The sequence below is a fragment of the Prionailurus viverrinus genome, chromosome B2 (genome assembly GCF_022837055.1).
Source record: "Prionailurus viverrinus isolate Anna chromosome B2, UM_Priviv_1.0, whole genome shotgun sequence".
Classification (NCBI taxonomy): domain Eukaryota; kingdom Metazoa; phylum Chordata; class Mammalia; order Carnivora; family Felidae; genus Prionailurus; species Prionailurus viverrinus.
In genome coordinates, this window is record NC_062565.1 from 36,377,967 (window position 1) to 36,393,282 (window position 15,316).

Consider the following 15,316-nt stretch of genomic DNA (forward strand, 5'->3'; position numbering starts at 1 on the left):
TTAGTTGTTCTTTAAATGTTTGAGGGAATTAGCCAGTGAAACTATCTTGCCTGGTAGTTTTCTTTGTGAGAATTCATTTGATTAGGATTTCATTATTATTTTTAGTAGAGTTAGGGTCATTAGGATATTTTAGTCTGTGTTATATCAGTTTTTTACAGTTGTATTTCTCACCGAATTTGTCCCTATCATCTAAGTTGTTGAATTTATTGGCATAAAGTTGTTCATTGTATTCATTTATTATTCATGTAACACAGTGTAGGGTCTGTAGTGATATTACCTGTTTCCAATATTGGTAATAGGTGTTTATCAATTTTGTTAATCTTTAGAGAAAACCTTTTTCTTTCATTCATTTTCTCTACTGTCTATTTTTTTTTTAATATTTATTTTGAGAGAGAGGGCACGCACGAGCAACAGAGAGGGAGAGAGGGAGAGGGAGAGGGAGAGAGAAAGGGAGTACCAACAGGCTCCATGCTGTCAGTGCAGAGTCTGATGTGGGGTTTGATCTCACAAACCGTGAGATCATGACCTGAGAGGAAATCGAGAGTCAGATGCTTAACCTACTGAGCCACCCAGGTGCCCCTGTCTGTTTTCTATTACACTGATTTTTGCTTCTGTTTTAATTAATTTACTGTTTGTTTATTTATTGTCTGTATGGTGTCCTTGTCTAATTTTCTGTTATGTTGATTTTTGCTATTTTAATTTACTGTCTATTTATTTATTGTATTGTATTGTCTATTTATCTCTGTGCCAGATGTAGGGCTTGAACTCAGAACCCCAGGATCAAGAGTTTCATGCTTTACCTGATTGAGCCAGCCAGGCACCCCTGCTCCTATTTTTATTTCCTTTCTAATCTGGGTTTTCTTTGCTTTTTTTGTTGTTGTTGTTTTATTTTGCTTCTTGGGGCAGACTCTTCGGACATTAGATAACTTTCTTTTCAAATATTGTCATTTAAAAACATACATTTTTCTTTCAGTACTTATTTAGCTGTATTCCACAAATTTGTGTATGTTGTATTTTTTGATTAAGTTCAAAACATTCGCTAATTTCATTTGTGATTTTTTTTCTTTGATCTATAGGTTATTTAGAAGTGTGTTGGTCTTGATGAAAAGAATGTTTTCTACAGTTGTTGAATAGTGTTCATTTTTTTAATGTTTATATTTGAGAGAGAGAGAGACAGAGAGACAGATGGTATGTGAGCAGGGGAGGGGCAGAGAGAGACAAGAGACAGGATCTGAAGCAGGTTTCAGGCTCTGAGCTGTCAGCACAGAGCCTGACATCGGGCTTGAACTCACAAACTGTGAGATTGTAACCTGAGCTGAAGTCAGACACTCAACCTGCTGAGCCACCCAGGGGCCCTGAGTGTAGTGTTCTGTAAGTGTCAATTAGTTGAAGGTGATTGGTAGAGTGTTTTTGGACCTTCTGTATTGTTACTGATTTTGTAAATCTAGTTTTATTAATTGCTGAGAGGAGAGTATTAACATCTCTAACTATGTGGACTTGTCTTTCTGTCATTAACACTCTGGAAATTTTTGGTTCATGTATTTTGCAGCCTTAACATTAGGCTTATATACATTTATTATTGTTATTTTTCCTGATATATTGACCCTTTTATCATTATGGAATAGCCCTCTTTCTCTCTAATGAAGTCTGCTTCCTCTGTTATGAATATAGGCCCCCTAGCCTTTTTATGTTTCTTACTTCCAGCTAGGTATGTCCTTTTGCATTATTTTATTTTCAACCTTTCAGATTCTTTATATTTAAAGTATGTCTCTTATAGACAGTATACTTTCAGTTTTTATTTTTAAAAATTCATTCTCACATTGTCTGCCTTTTAATTGGAGTGCTTAAATTAGTTCACTAACATTTAATGTAATTATTGATATGTTGGATTTAGGTCTACTATTTTAGTATTTGTTTTGTTTGTCCCATCTCTTTTTTGTTTGTTTCTTCACATTTTCCTGTTTTTTTGGGGGGGGGGTAATTGAACATTTTGGCATTTTTGTTGTATGTCTTTTCATTTTCTTTTAACAATTTTTTGGAGATAAAACTCACATACCATATAATTCACTCATTTAAAGTGTACAGTGCAGGTTTTTTTTTTAAAATATATTCAGTGGGTTAGTATAGCCATCACAAAAATCTAATTTTAGAACACTTTTGTCACCTTTTTAGAACATTTGTCACTCCTAAAAGAAATTAGGTACCTGTTTGTGGTCATTCCCCATTTCTTCCAGTCCCCCTGCCTGTGCTGTAAGTAACCACTGATCTGATTTCTACCTATAGATTTGCCTATTGTGGACATTTCATATAAATGGAATCATAAAATATATGGTCTTTTACACCTGGCTGCTTTCACTGGACAGAATGGTTTTAAGGATTATCCATGTTGTGACATATGTTAGTACTCACTGCTTTTTGTTGTAGAATAATATTCCATTGTGTGGTTACGCTATGTTTTATCATGTATCAGGTTTTTTTTTTTTGGTTATTATAATTAATGCTGCTGTGAATATTTGTATACAAGTATTTGTGTGGATGTGTGTTTTCATTTCATGTGCAAATATACCTAGTAGTGGAATTGCTGGGTCGTATGGCAACTCTGTGCTTAACTTTTAGAGGAACTGCCAAACTGTTTTCCAAAGTGGCTGCATAATTTTTCACTTCAACCAGCAATGTATGAAGATTCCGGATTCTCCACATCCTTACCATCCCTTGTCTTTGTAATTATAGCCATCCTAGTAGGTATATAATGGTATCTCACTGTGGTTTTGATTTGCATTAATGACTATATGTTGAACATCTTTTCATATGCTTATTTGCCATTTGTGTGTGTGTGTGTGTGTGTGTGTGTGTATGTGTATTTTTAGGAATGTCTATTCAAATTCTTTATCCATTTTTAAATTGGATTATTTTGTTACTGAGTTGTAAGAGTTTTAATATATTCTAGATACAAGTCACTTAGCAGATACATGATTTCTGGTATTTTTTTCTCATTCCGTGGTTTGTCTATTAGCTGTATTGATAGCATGTAGCATAAAGGTTTTAAATTTTAATGTAGTCTAATTTTTTTGTCGCTTCTGCTTTTTGATGCCATATGTAAAGAAATCATTGCTTGATCCAAGGTCATAAGGATTTCTACTTCTGTTTTCTAAGAGTTATATTGCCTTTTATATAGGTAGGTCTAGGATTAATTTTGTGAGTTTTTTTTGGGTGGGTGTGAAGTTTCAACTTTATTTTTTGTGTGTGGGTATACAGTTATCCCAGTGCCATTTATTGAAAAGACAAATCTTGAATTGTCTTGATTAATTGAACATAAATGAGCAGGTTAATTTTGGATTCTCAGTTCTGTTCCATTGATCCATATATCTATCTGCTATGACCATACTGTCTTAATCATTGTAGCTTTATAGTATATTTTGAAATCAGGAGATGTGAGTCATAATATTTTTTTTCAAGATTGTTTTTGTTGTCTGTCCGAGGTCCCTTGAATCTTGAAATGAGTTTTAGGATCAGCTTATCAATTTCTTCAGAAAGACTGTCAGATTTTGATAAGAATTGCATTGAATCTGTAAATTAGTTTGGAGAGTTTTGCCTTCTTAGCAATATTATCTTCCAGTGTCATTTATTTAGTTCTTTAGTTTCTTTCTGTGATGTTTTATAGTTTCACTGTACAAGTCTTAGCACTTTCTTTTATTAAATTTATACCCAAATGTTTTATTCATCTTGATGTTCATAATTTCATTTTCTATTTATTACTAGTATGTAGAAAAACAGTTGACCCCCTGAGCCAAATGGGATTGAACTGCGTGGGTCTACTGAAACGTAGATTTTTTTCAATAAATACAGTATAGTACTATAAATGTATTTTCTCCTTTTTCTTAACATTTTCTTTAGATTATTGATTTTTTTTTTTAATTGTTTTGAGAGAGACAGAATGAGCATGAGTGGGAGAGGGGCAGAGAAGGCAGAATCCCAAGCAGGCTCCATGTGGTCAGCTCAGAGTCTGATACAGAACTTGAACCCATGAAACTGTATCATCATGACCACCCAGGTGCTTCATATTTTCTTTAGATTACTGTAAGAATACAGTATAGAACATATCCAAAATATATGTTGAATGAGTTTTTGTTATCACTAAGGCTTTTAGTCAACAGGAGGCAATTAGTAGTTTTAAGTTGTTGGGGAATCCAAAGTCATACGTGGATTTTTCATTGCGTGGGGTGGGGGTAATCCTAACACCCACGTTGTTGCAGGGTCAGCTATACATTTATTGTATGTCGATTTTGTCGTGCAACCTTGCTGAATTTATTAGTTTTAATAGTATTTTAGTAAGTGTTAGGATGTACTGTATGCAAGATCATATCATCAGCGAATACAGATTGCTTTACATCTTTTCCAGTCTGGATACTTTTTATTTCTTATCTGATTGCCTTGTTTAGACCCTTTAGTACAAATTGAAATGAGAGTGGACATCTTTGTTTTGATCCTGTTTATTTTTTAAAGTTTGTATGTTTTGAAAGAGTGAGTGGGGGAGGGGCAGAGAGCGAGATAGAGAGAGAATCCATCTCACAAACCACAAGATCATGACCTGAGCCAAAATGAAGAGTCAGACACTTAACTGGCTGAGCTGCCCTGGTGCCCCTTGATCCTGTTTTAGTTACCTGTTGCTACTGCAACAAATTGTCACAAATTTGGTGACTTCAACACAGATTTATTCTCCTACAGTTTTGGAGGTCAGAGTCTGAAATGCATGTTATGGGGCTAAAATCAAGGTATTGGGCAGATTGGCTCCTTCTGGAGTGTCTAGGGAAGAATCTGTTTCCTGCCTTTTCCAGCTTCCGGAGACTGTCTACATTCCTTGACTTGTGGCCCTTTCTAATGTTGGCAAAGCGCACCACACTCTATTTCGGTTTCTGTCCTTATTTTGCCTTCTCTGTGTTTGAGCTCTCTTGCCTCCCATTGATAAGGACTCTTGACGATTATATTGGGCTGACCAAGATAGTCTGCTCATCTCAAGATCCTTGATCATATCTGCAGATTTCATTTTAACATGTTCGCAGATTCTGGGGATTAGGAATCGGATATTTTGGGGTAATCTTGCTTTATCCTACCATAGTTCCTGATCTGAGGGAGAAAGTATTTAGTACTTTAACATTAAGTGTGATGTTAGCTGTGGGTTTTTTACAGATGCCCTTTATCAGAGTGGGGAAATTCCTTTCTACATTTACTTTTGTTGAGTTTTTATCATGAAAGAGTGTTGGATTTTGTTAGAAATTTTCCCTTTGTCTATTAAGATGATCATATGGCTTTTGTCCTTTAGTCTATTAATATGGTGTATTTACATGAGTTTATTTTGAGGTGATAAATGTTGCTGTCCTGGGATAAATCCCACCTTGTCACAGTGTATGATGCTTTTTTGGTGGATTTGGTTTGCCAGTATTTATTGAAGATTTTTGTATTTTTTGTCATAAGGATACTGTGCTGCAGTTTTCTTTTGTTGTGATGTCTTTACATAGTTTTGGTCTCAGGGTAACACTGGCCACATAGCATGAGTTGGGATATGTTCCCTTCTCTTCCTTTTTTTTTTTTTTTTTTTGGTGTGTGTGTGTGTGGGGGGAAGTTTGTGAAGAATTGGTATTATTTTTTAAATGTTTGGTAGAATTCACCAGTGAAGCCACTTGAGCCTGGATTTTCTCTGTGTGAAAGAATTTGATCTTTTTACTTGTATATGTATTTTAGATTTTTTTCTTTCTTCTGGTGTTGGTTTGGGTAATTTGTGTCTTTTTTTTTTTAATGTTTTATTTATTTTTGAGACAGAGAGAGACAGAGCATAAGCAGGGGAGGGGCAGAGAGAGGGGGAGACACAGAACCCAAAGCAGGCTCCAGGCTCTAAGCTGTTAGCACATAGCTTGATGCGGGGCTCAAACTCGCAAACCGCTAGATCATGACCTGAGCCGAAGTTGGACACTTAACTGACTGAGCCACCCAGGCGCCCCTGGGTAATTTGTGTCTTTATATGAGTTGGTCCATTTGATCTAGATTACCTAATTTGTTGGGCATAGTCATTCTTTTTTTAAAAATGTTTATTTATTTTTGAGAGAGACAGCACAAGTGGGGGGAGGGGCAGAGAGAGCTAGAGACACAGAATCCGAAGCAGGCTCCAGGCTCCAAGCTGTCAGCACAGACCCCAACTCAGGGCTCTAACTCCTGAACTGTGAGGTCATGGCCTGAGCCGAAGTCAGATGCTTAACCCGCTGAGCCACCCAGGAGCCCCTGATCTTTCACCTTTTTTAATGTAGTCATTTACAGTTACCTGTTTTCCTTTGAGAATTGATCCAGCTGTATCTCAGAACTTATGATAGGTTTTCATTTTCATTCATCTCAATGTATTTTTAATTTTGTGTGTGTGTGTGTGTGAATTCTTCTCTGACTTATTGGTTATTAGGAATGTGCTATTAAGTTTTTTAAAAAGTCATACATATTTAAAGAATTTAAGAGAAAAAACAGTGTTTTCTATTTACCCACATAATTAACATTTTCTGTTTTTCGTTTAAATCAGAATTTCCATCTTACACCATTTCTCTTCTGCTAAGTAAGCTTCCTTTAGCATTTCTTATAGTGTAGGTTTGCTGATGATGGGTCGCTTAGCTTTTATTTTTCTGAAAAAAAGTTGCTTTATTTTTTTAATTTTAGAGTGTTTTTGAGCAGGGGAGAGGGGTAGAGGGAGGGAGAGAGAGAATCCATGCTGAGTGTGGAGCCTCATGTGGGGCTTGGTCCCACTACCCTGGGATCATGACCTGAGCTGAAATCAAGAGTCAGACGCTCAACTATTTCAGGCACCCCTGAAAATACTTTTATTTTGTCTTCATTCTTGGAGGATATTTTTGCTGAAGGTAGAATTCTGGGTTGTCAAGAGGTTTTTTCTTTTAGCACTTAAAAAATGTCCTTCTGCTGTCTTTTGACCTCCATTATTTTTTTTGAGAAGTCACTGATCACTTATATTATTGTTTTCTTATATGTGATATGTCACTTTTTTCTGGTTCTTTTAGTAATTTTCTCTTTATTTTTGGTTGTTGGCAGTTTGACTGGGATGTGCTTAGGTGTTTTCTTTGTATTTGTCCTGCTTGTGGTTCACTGAGCTCCCAGAATCTGCAGATTTCCAACTTCTACTACATTTGGGAAATTTTCAGCCATTATTTCTTCAAAGTTTTTTTCTGTTCCATTTTTTTCTCACTTCTGATTATAGGACTCCAATTATTCTTACACAGTTGTTTAGACTTTTGATAGTGTACCGCATGTCACATATTACTCTTCAGTTTTCTAATTGTTTTTTCCTCTCGTTTGGATTGGATAATAGCCACTGATCTTCAAGTGTATTGACTCTGTTAGCAAGCCTTCTTGCTCAACTATAAACCTCAAAAGTTAAAACCAGAAATAGGCAAGACTGTGTAACTCACTCTTGTGAGTAAACCCACTGTGTTTATTTCTTATTGCACTTTTTTGAGGCATTGATGAGAAGTTTTGCAGTGACCCAGAACATTCCAGCCCCCAGACCAGAAAAGCCCTGGTAGCAATAGAATGCCCAGACCAAACACACCCTATGCTTCCCTATCCATGATACACATAGTGATCCCACTCATGTTCATGTACCTTGCATGTACCCACCCTCCTCCCCCCTCCCCCCTCCATCCCCCTCCGCCCAGAACCTCTTCGGTAAAACTCTGGGTGTCCTTCTTGTGGGCAGAAAGGTTGGTTGTTAGGGCCTGAGCCTGTCACATCTCCTGGCTGCCAGCATCAAAATAAATTTCTCCCTTTCTCTTTTCTAAACCCTCCTCTCTTGAGTTATAGACTTCTCTTGGGATGAGTTTATTCGGGTTTGTTTCACGACATTGTTGGCAGATGGAGCCAGGAACTACGTTTTTGGTTTGTTCAGCTCTGTCAGGATTCCCCAGGATCGAACACTAGGCTGAGGAAGTGCACCAGAACTTACCTGTTTGTTTCCTGAGTTGGCAGCTGTGATAGATCGTTTTACAACACTTCGGCCATTGTTAGTCTGCGCTCAGTAGGTGTTTTTATTTTGGGTATTGTATTTTTCTTAAAAATTTTTTTAAACGTTTATTTTTGAGAGAGAGAGAGAGAGAGAGAGAGAGAGAGACAGAGCATGAGTGGGGGAGGGGCAGAGAGAGAGGGAGACAAAGAATCTGAAGCAGGTTCCAGGCTCTGAGCTGTCAGCACAGCTTCACCGACTGAGCTACCCAGGCGCCCCTAGATATATTGTATTTTTCAATCTAGAATTTCCATTTGGTTCTTTTTTATAGTTTCTGTTTCTCTGATGATATTTCCTATTTATTACGAGCATATTTTCCTCAATCCTTGAGTATGGTTATAAGTAACAGCTTTTAAAATTCTAGTCTGGGAGTGTCTGGGTGGTTTGCTTGGGCATCTATCTTTTGATTTCAGCTCAGGTCATAATCCTAGGGTCTTGAGATCAGGCCCTGTGTCAGGCTCCTTGCTGATGTGGAAACTGCTTAAGATTGTCTTTCCCTCTGCCCCTCTGTGCTTGCTCTCTGTCAAAAAAAAAAAAAAAAAAAATCTTTTCTGTAAATACTGAGGAACTATATTCAGGTTGGAGGAGACTAGCAACACATGACAACTAAGTGCAGTGTGGGATCTTGGATTGGAAGTTGGGCCAGAAAAAGGATATTAGTGAATTGATTGACAGAGTTTACATAAGGTTTGTAAAGTAGTTGATAGTATTTTATCATTAATTAATTTCCTGGTTTCTATAGCTCTATGGGGGTTATCTAAAATGTTAACATTAGAGAAACCTTAGTGAAGGTTAAAAGCCCTCCTCTACTAGTAACAACATCCAGATTATCTTGGTGTTGGTTTCTTTTGGTTGTCTTTTCTGTGGGCCACCTTTTCCTGTTTGAATGTTTAGTAATTTGGAGTTGAATCTTGGACATTATGAACCATTCGTTATAGAGATTTTGGATCTTTTGTGTACCTCCAAAGAATATTGACTCATTTGTTTTACTTTATTTAATTGTTTCAGTAAGGATAGGCTCAAGTTCCAGATCATTTTCCCCTGTGGTCAGCAGTTTAAATCTGTATTCAGTTTTTAGTCTTATCTCGGATCCTTGTCTCTTTCACTTATGCCTATTTCAGGGATCAGCTACAGATTTGGGGCAAAGTTTATAAGTAGACTTTGGACCTATCCCATTGTGGCTGATTTTTCTTTGGTTTCATCCCTCAATTCCCTCCTGGTGGAGTCATTCAGAACTCTGTTCTCTGGTTCTTCATGCCAGTGTAAGAGTATGGTTTCTGTCCAAATTCTATTACCTAATAATGCTTAACTGGGCCTGCCTTCAGGCAGAAAGCCATTAAAAAAGAAAAAAAAAAAATTCCCCAGTGCTATTCCTTTTCCCAGGAACTCCTCTATAGTGTCTTTTCTGCTTTTGATTGCTTTTCATTGTCTTCCGGTAGTTACTTTTTAATTTTGTCCAGAGTTTATGGTTTATATCTTTGTGACAGTTGGTCCAATAAGAACACATTATGTTCCACCTCCAGTAAGCTTAGGAAGCAGCTCTTGGGTGTGGAACTTAATATTTTGTTTAACCATTTTATTGAAGTATGATATATCACAGACACACACACACACAGTGCACCAATTGTAACTCTACAGCTCAGTATCCTATTACAAATTGAACATGACTTAGAGAAATAGAACATTACCAGCACCTCAGAAGCCCCTTTTGTATCCCTACCCAATCACTGCGCCTACCTGCTTCTCCAAAGTCGTCAGTCTCCTATCTTCTGTGCCATAGATTAATTTTGCCTGTTATTGAACTTTGTATAACTGATAATTCATGTATTTTGCTTTTTGTCTGGTGTCTGTTTTTATGTTTGTGAGATTATTCCATGTCAGGTGTGGGAGTAGTTTATTCTCATTGTTGAAAAGCATTTCATTTTATGAATTTACTATAATTCATTTGTCCCTTCTATTGTAAATGGGTATTTGGATTATTTCCATTTTGGGCCTATTACAGAAGTGCCTCTTGAACATTCTTCTGTAAGTCTTTTGGTGTACATGTGTATTCACTTCTATTGGGTATATATTGAGTAATTGAATTACTGGGTCATGGGTGTGACCCTTTTGTTCAGCTGCAGTAGGTATTGGCCAAACAATTGACCAAAGTGGTACCTAATTGTTTTTTTAATGAACAAGTATTAGGTTTTAGGAAATTGAAATCAAAGAGTTATTACAAACACAATTCATCATTCTTACCATGTGCTAGCCCCTTAGTGTTTGATTGACAAATTGGTAGTTTGATAATACAAGGTAAACACAGCCTTAATTCATATATAACATGTGTTTGCTTGTTTGCTCAGGCTTACTGAATTTAGTGGAATCATTTATGTGGTTATAATTCTTGGATCTGTCATTGACACTCATATGAGGTATTTTATCTAGTTTTACCAGTACATAAGTTTTGCTAACATTAGTAGGCCATCAGGTTCATGGTCCAGGAGTATATCAGTTGTTGTCCTTAAAGTTGTTTGTTATAACTTATTTATGTTCTGTGTGGATGGAATTGTATAACTTTTATATTTTATAGCTTAATGAGGCATTTATATTTGGTACTTACTTGATGTATACAGTAATCTTGGAAAAATTAGATATGGTAAAGCTAAAAGCAGGATATAGAAGAGCAGCTGAAAGAATGTGGTAACAGAAAATGTTAAGAGATTGACCTTGGGGTCCATCTTCACCTTGTGGTGATGCTTTGTGATAAAATAGTTATTCTAAGATTAGGAAACTTTTCTGTAAAGGACTAGATAGTAAATATTTTTAGGGACTTGTGTTGCAGCTACTTGGTTTTGCCATTGCAGCACAAAAGCAATCACAGACAATACATATATGAATAGTTATTATTATTATTTTTTTTTTTAATTTTTTTTTCCAACATTTATTTATTTTTGGGACAGAGAGAGACAGAGCATGAACGGGGGAGGGGCAGAGAGAGAGGGAGACACAGAATCGGAAACAGGCTCCAGGCTCTGAGCCATCAGCCCAGAGCCTGACGCGGGGCTTGAACTCACGGATCGCGAGATCGTGACTTGGCTGAAGTCGGACGCTTAACCGACTGCGCCACCCAGGCGCCCCTGAATAGTTATTATTACATACTATTTATCAACACTGAAATGTGAATTCATATAATTTTTTACATGCTACAAAATAATATTTTTTGATTTTTTTTTTCAATCACTTGCAAGGTAAAAACCACTTGTATTGTTCTGCTGGGGCTGCTATAAGCAAGTACCACAAACTGAGCGGCTTAAATAACAAACTTACTGCATCAGGGTTCTGGAGGCTAGAAGTCAGAAATCAAGTTGTTGGTAGTGTTGGTTCTTTCTTTCTTAGTAAGGGAGTGATCTGTTGCAGCCTTTCTTCTAGGCTTGTAAGTGGCCATCTTTGTGTCTCTGCATTGTCTTCCCTCTGTATGTGTCTGTCTTTGAGTACAATTTTCCTAGTCATACTGGATTAGTGCTCACTGTCACCATCTCATTTTAATTTGATTACCTCTGTAAAGATCCTGTATGTTCAAATTAGGTCACATTCTGAGATATTGGGGGTTAGAACTTCAAAATACTTTTTTGTTTGGGGGTGGGAGGCACAGTTCAATATATAATACTCATTTTTTTTTAATAAAGTTTATTTGTTTTGAGAGGGGATGCATGTGCGCGCGTGTACACACACACACACACACACACACACACACACACACACACACGAGTGGGGGAGGGAGAGAATCCCTGCTTGAGATTCTTCCTAAGCAGTCTCCTTGTTGTCAGCACAGAGCCTAACTCAGGGCTCCATCTCACGAACTGTGAGACCATGACCTGAACCAAAATAGATGCTTAACTGACTGAGCCACCCAGATGTGCCCATAACATCATTATTAGCTTTTGATCATTAAAAATCAGGTGGGATGGCCTGGACTTGGCCAGCTTGGTGCACTTTGTAGCACTTGACTTACGGGTTAGGGCAGAGATGATAACTGTAGGATTTACCAGCTCCCAAATGATGCTAGGTGCATCTTTAGGTGAGATGGCTAATCTTGTGGACTCTTGAGATTCACTAGAGGAACAGTCATCAGTTTCACTTTTGAATATGAAGGACAAGAGTTTATATTGATTTACCAGAGATATTTAGATTTCAGTCTCAAATAACCATTACTCTGTTTATAATTTAGAAAGAATAGATCCCCCCCTCCCCCGCCACCAAGCCTAATTGGAGATGTTCCTGGGAGGTGGGTTAGAATTATAATGTTATAATGTAGTAAAAACTGGCTTAGATTAGTGATTTGAAGTAGTTGCTCAGTGTTCAGTAGAATTGCTTTTAAGGCTTTCATAAACATTTATTAAGAATTTTATGGAATGTTACTTGGTGATCAAAAAGAATGAAATTTTGCCATTTGCAACAACATGGGTGGAACTAAGAATAAGAATGTATTATGCTTAGGAAAATAAATTGGTCAAAGAAAGAGAAATATATGATTTCATTTATACATGGAATTTAAGAAACAAAACAGACGAACATAGGGGAAGGGAAGGAAAAATAATATAAAAAGAGAGGGAGGCAAGCCATGAGAGACTTCTAAATACAGAGAATAAAGTGAGGGTTGCTGGATGGGCTAAGTGGTTGATGGGCATTAAGGAGGACGCTTGTTTGGGTTGAGCACTGGGTGTTATATGTAAGTGATTAATCACTGAATTCTACTCCTGAAACCATCTACTCCTAAGCTTAGATTTAAAAAGAAAAATATAGGAAAAAGAGGTTACCAATAAACAAGCTATCAAAAAAACCCCCACAAAACAACAAGAAACCCAAAACAAACAAAAAATTATTTTAGGGTGCCTGGCTACTTCAGTCAGAGGAGCACGCAACTCTTGATATCAGGGTTTTGAGTTCGAGCCCCCACTTAGAGATTATTTAAAAAATAAAATGTTAAAAAATTTTTTTATTTTTAAAAGTAAACTCAATTTTAATATGAGTTACCACTAATGCTTTAGTTGTTGCTATTATAGTAATTTTTGTGCAGATCTCCAAAAAAAATTTTTTTTTGCTCTCTGTTTAAAGAGCATCATTGTTAGCAGTGTATATGTGTGAATCAGGATTTTCTTGATTGCCATCTATGTATCAGTTCTTCTTAGTATAATATTTACTTTGCATATAGGATTCTTTTTCATTTCTTTTAAATGTTTATTTTTGAGAGAAAGAGAGAGCATGCATATGCGCAAGGGAGAAGGGCAGAGAGGGAGACACAGAATCCGAAGCAGGCTCCAGGCTCTCAGCTGTCAGCACAGAGTGGGACTCAGGGTTTGAACTCACAAACTGTGAGATCGTGACCTGAGCCGAAGTCAGACATACAACCGACTGAGCCACCCAGGCACCCCTGCATGTAGGATTTTTATCTATAATCCTTGATTTCAGTGTATTTTAATCAAATTAACCTTGTATTTTTGGTAACTGGCTTTATAATAAGTGAAAGCTTTACACTTGAACTTTGAAAATTTATTTTCTGTAGAACACTTACTTTCAATTTTGTATTCATGCCCTTTATGAGATTTCATTTGAAAGGAAGTTTTTTACTACTTGACAATTTGGGAAACTGCTCATTTAGCATATATAACCTAATGGAAAAGGTGAGGCAGGAGATTAAGGAAATTGATTATTTTAATTTGGGTTAATATACTGATGAGGAAGGCACAGCAGAAATGAAATCATTTCAAGTTACTAGTTATCCAAGTTTTGTTTTTTATTTCCCTAGCAACATTTAGAACCCTATGGGTACTTTGTTTCTACCTTCAACTTCAGTAGATATGCCATGCTTTATTATTTCTTGGTATAAGCTAAGTAGAGTTACTACTAGCTCCTGAACGGGTGAAAGAACTTCTTGTGTATTAGTGGTAAGACAAGGTATCACTGTCAGCATTACAGCAAAACAAGCAAGCATAGAAAGGATTTAAAATAGATACTTCTTGACAATGCTAATAGTGTATAGAAGAAAATACAGAAGAGGAAGGATCCTGTCCCTCTTATATATTAAAGGCTATATTTTTGGAATATGTTCTTTGTGCAGCAGTTCTTACATTTGTTCATGTAGTTGAAATGATCTGTGGTTCTTTTGAAGAGGCAATGAGATAGTTTTAATTCTGGTCAGTCATACCAACACTTAAAGGTCTGTAAAGAACAGTAGTCAGTTATGGTATGTGTCTTATTAATGTAGAAGCAGAGGGCATTTTGGAGTGTGGTAGAAAGAGCAATGAGTCTCTTTTATGAGTCTCTTATCTCATATCACATATTGATATGAGGATATTGTGTAGAGCTGTGTCTCTTTTGGCTTTGAACGGGATGGCCATTGCATCCTCTTTTTGTCTTGTGTCTGAGATTAAAATACACACACATATAAATTGGCTTATTAAAATTAGTTATTTTTTAAATTTTAGATCATGAGTGAGGCGGTAGAGAGAGAGAGGAGAGAGAAAGAGAATGAGAGAATATACCAAGCAGGCTCCATGCTCACTGCAGAGCCCAGCACAGGGCTCAATCCCATTACCTTGGGATCATGACCTGAGGTGAAATCAAGAGTTGGATGCTGAACCAACTGAGCCACCCAGGTGCCCCAAATTAGTTATTTTAGATGTTTAGTTATTTTTTATTTTTTTACATTTTATTTATTTTCAAGAGAGAGTGTGAGCATGGTAGGGGCAGAAGAGGGATGGAGACAGAATTTGAAGCAAGCTCTGGTGGGGCTCAAACCCATGAACTGTGAGATGGGACCTGAGCTAAAGTCGGAGGCTTAACTGACTGAGCCACCCAGGCGCCCCAAGTTAGTTATTTTAGATGTTTAGCTGTTTTTTATACATATTTATTAAATTGCTTTGAAAGTATTCCTGCTCTATTGTGGAAACTCTGGGAATGTATTAATTAATTCTGTGCCTGCAGCAATCATTTCCTTGAGTGACACATGGATCCTGGGTTTTAATGTTTGTATATTTATGCAAGCAAGCACTTTATGCATGTGAAAGAAGAGCTGTAGAGTTTTGTATGAGTGTTAAATAATCTATTTTAAAGACTTTTTTTTTTTTTTTTTAGTTTATTTACTTACTTATTTTTAGCAACCTCTGCACCCAACTAGGGGCTTGAACTCATGACCGTAAAATCAGGAGTCCATGTTCTTTCGACTCAGCTGCCAGGTGCCCCTTAAAGATATTCTGGATAATGTATCATCATTTCTTCGATGGGCAT

At 36.8% G+C, this 15,316-nt stretch overlaps 1 protein-coding gene across 1 annotated transcript in view; it reads left to right on the forward strand.

Annotated features, from left to right (window-relative positions):
- The window catches only part of ZFAND3 (zinc finger AN1-type containing 3), a 328,034-nt gene that overhangs the window by 49,234 nt on the left and 263,484 nt on the right, over positions 1-15,316 (forward strand). The window lies entirely within an intron of this gene.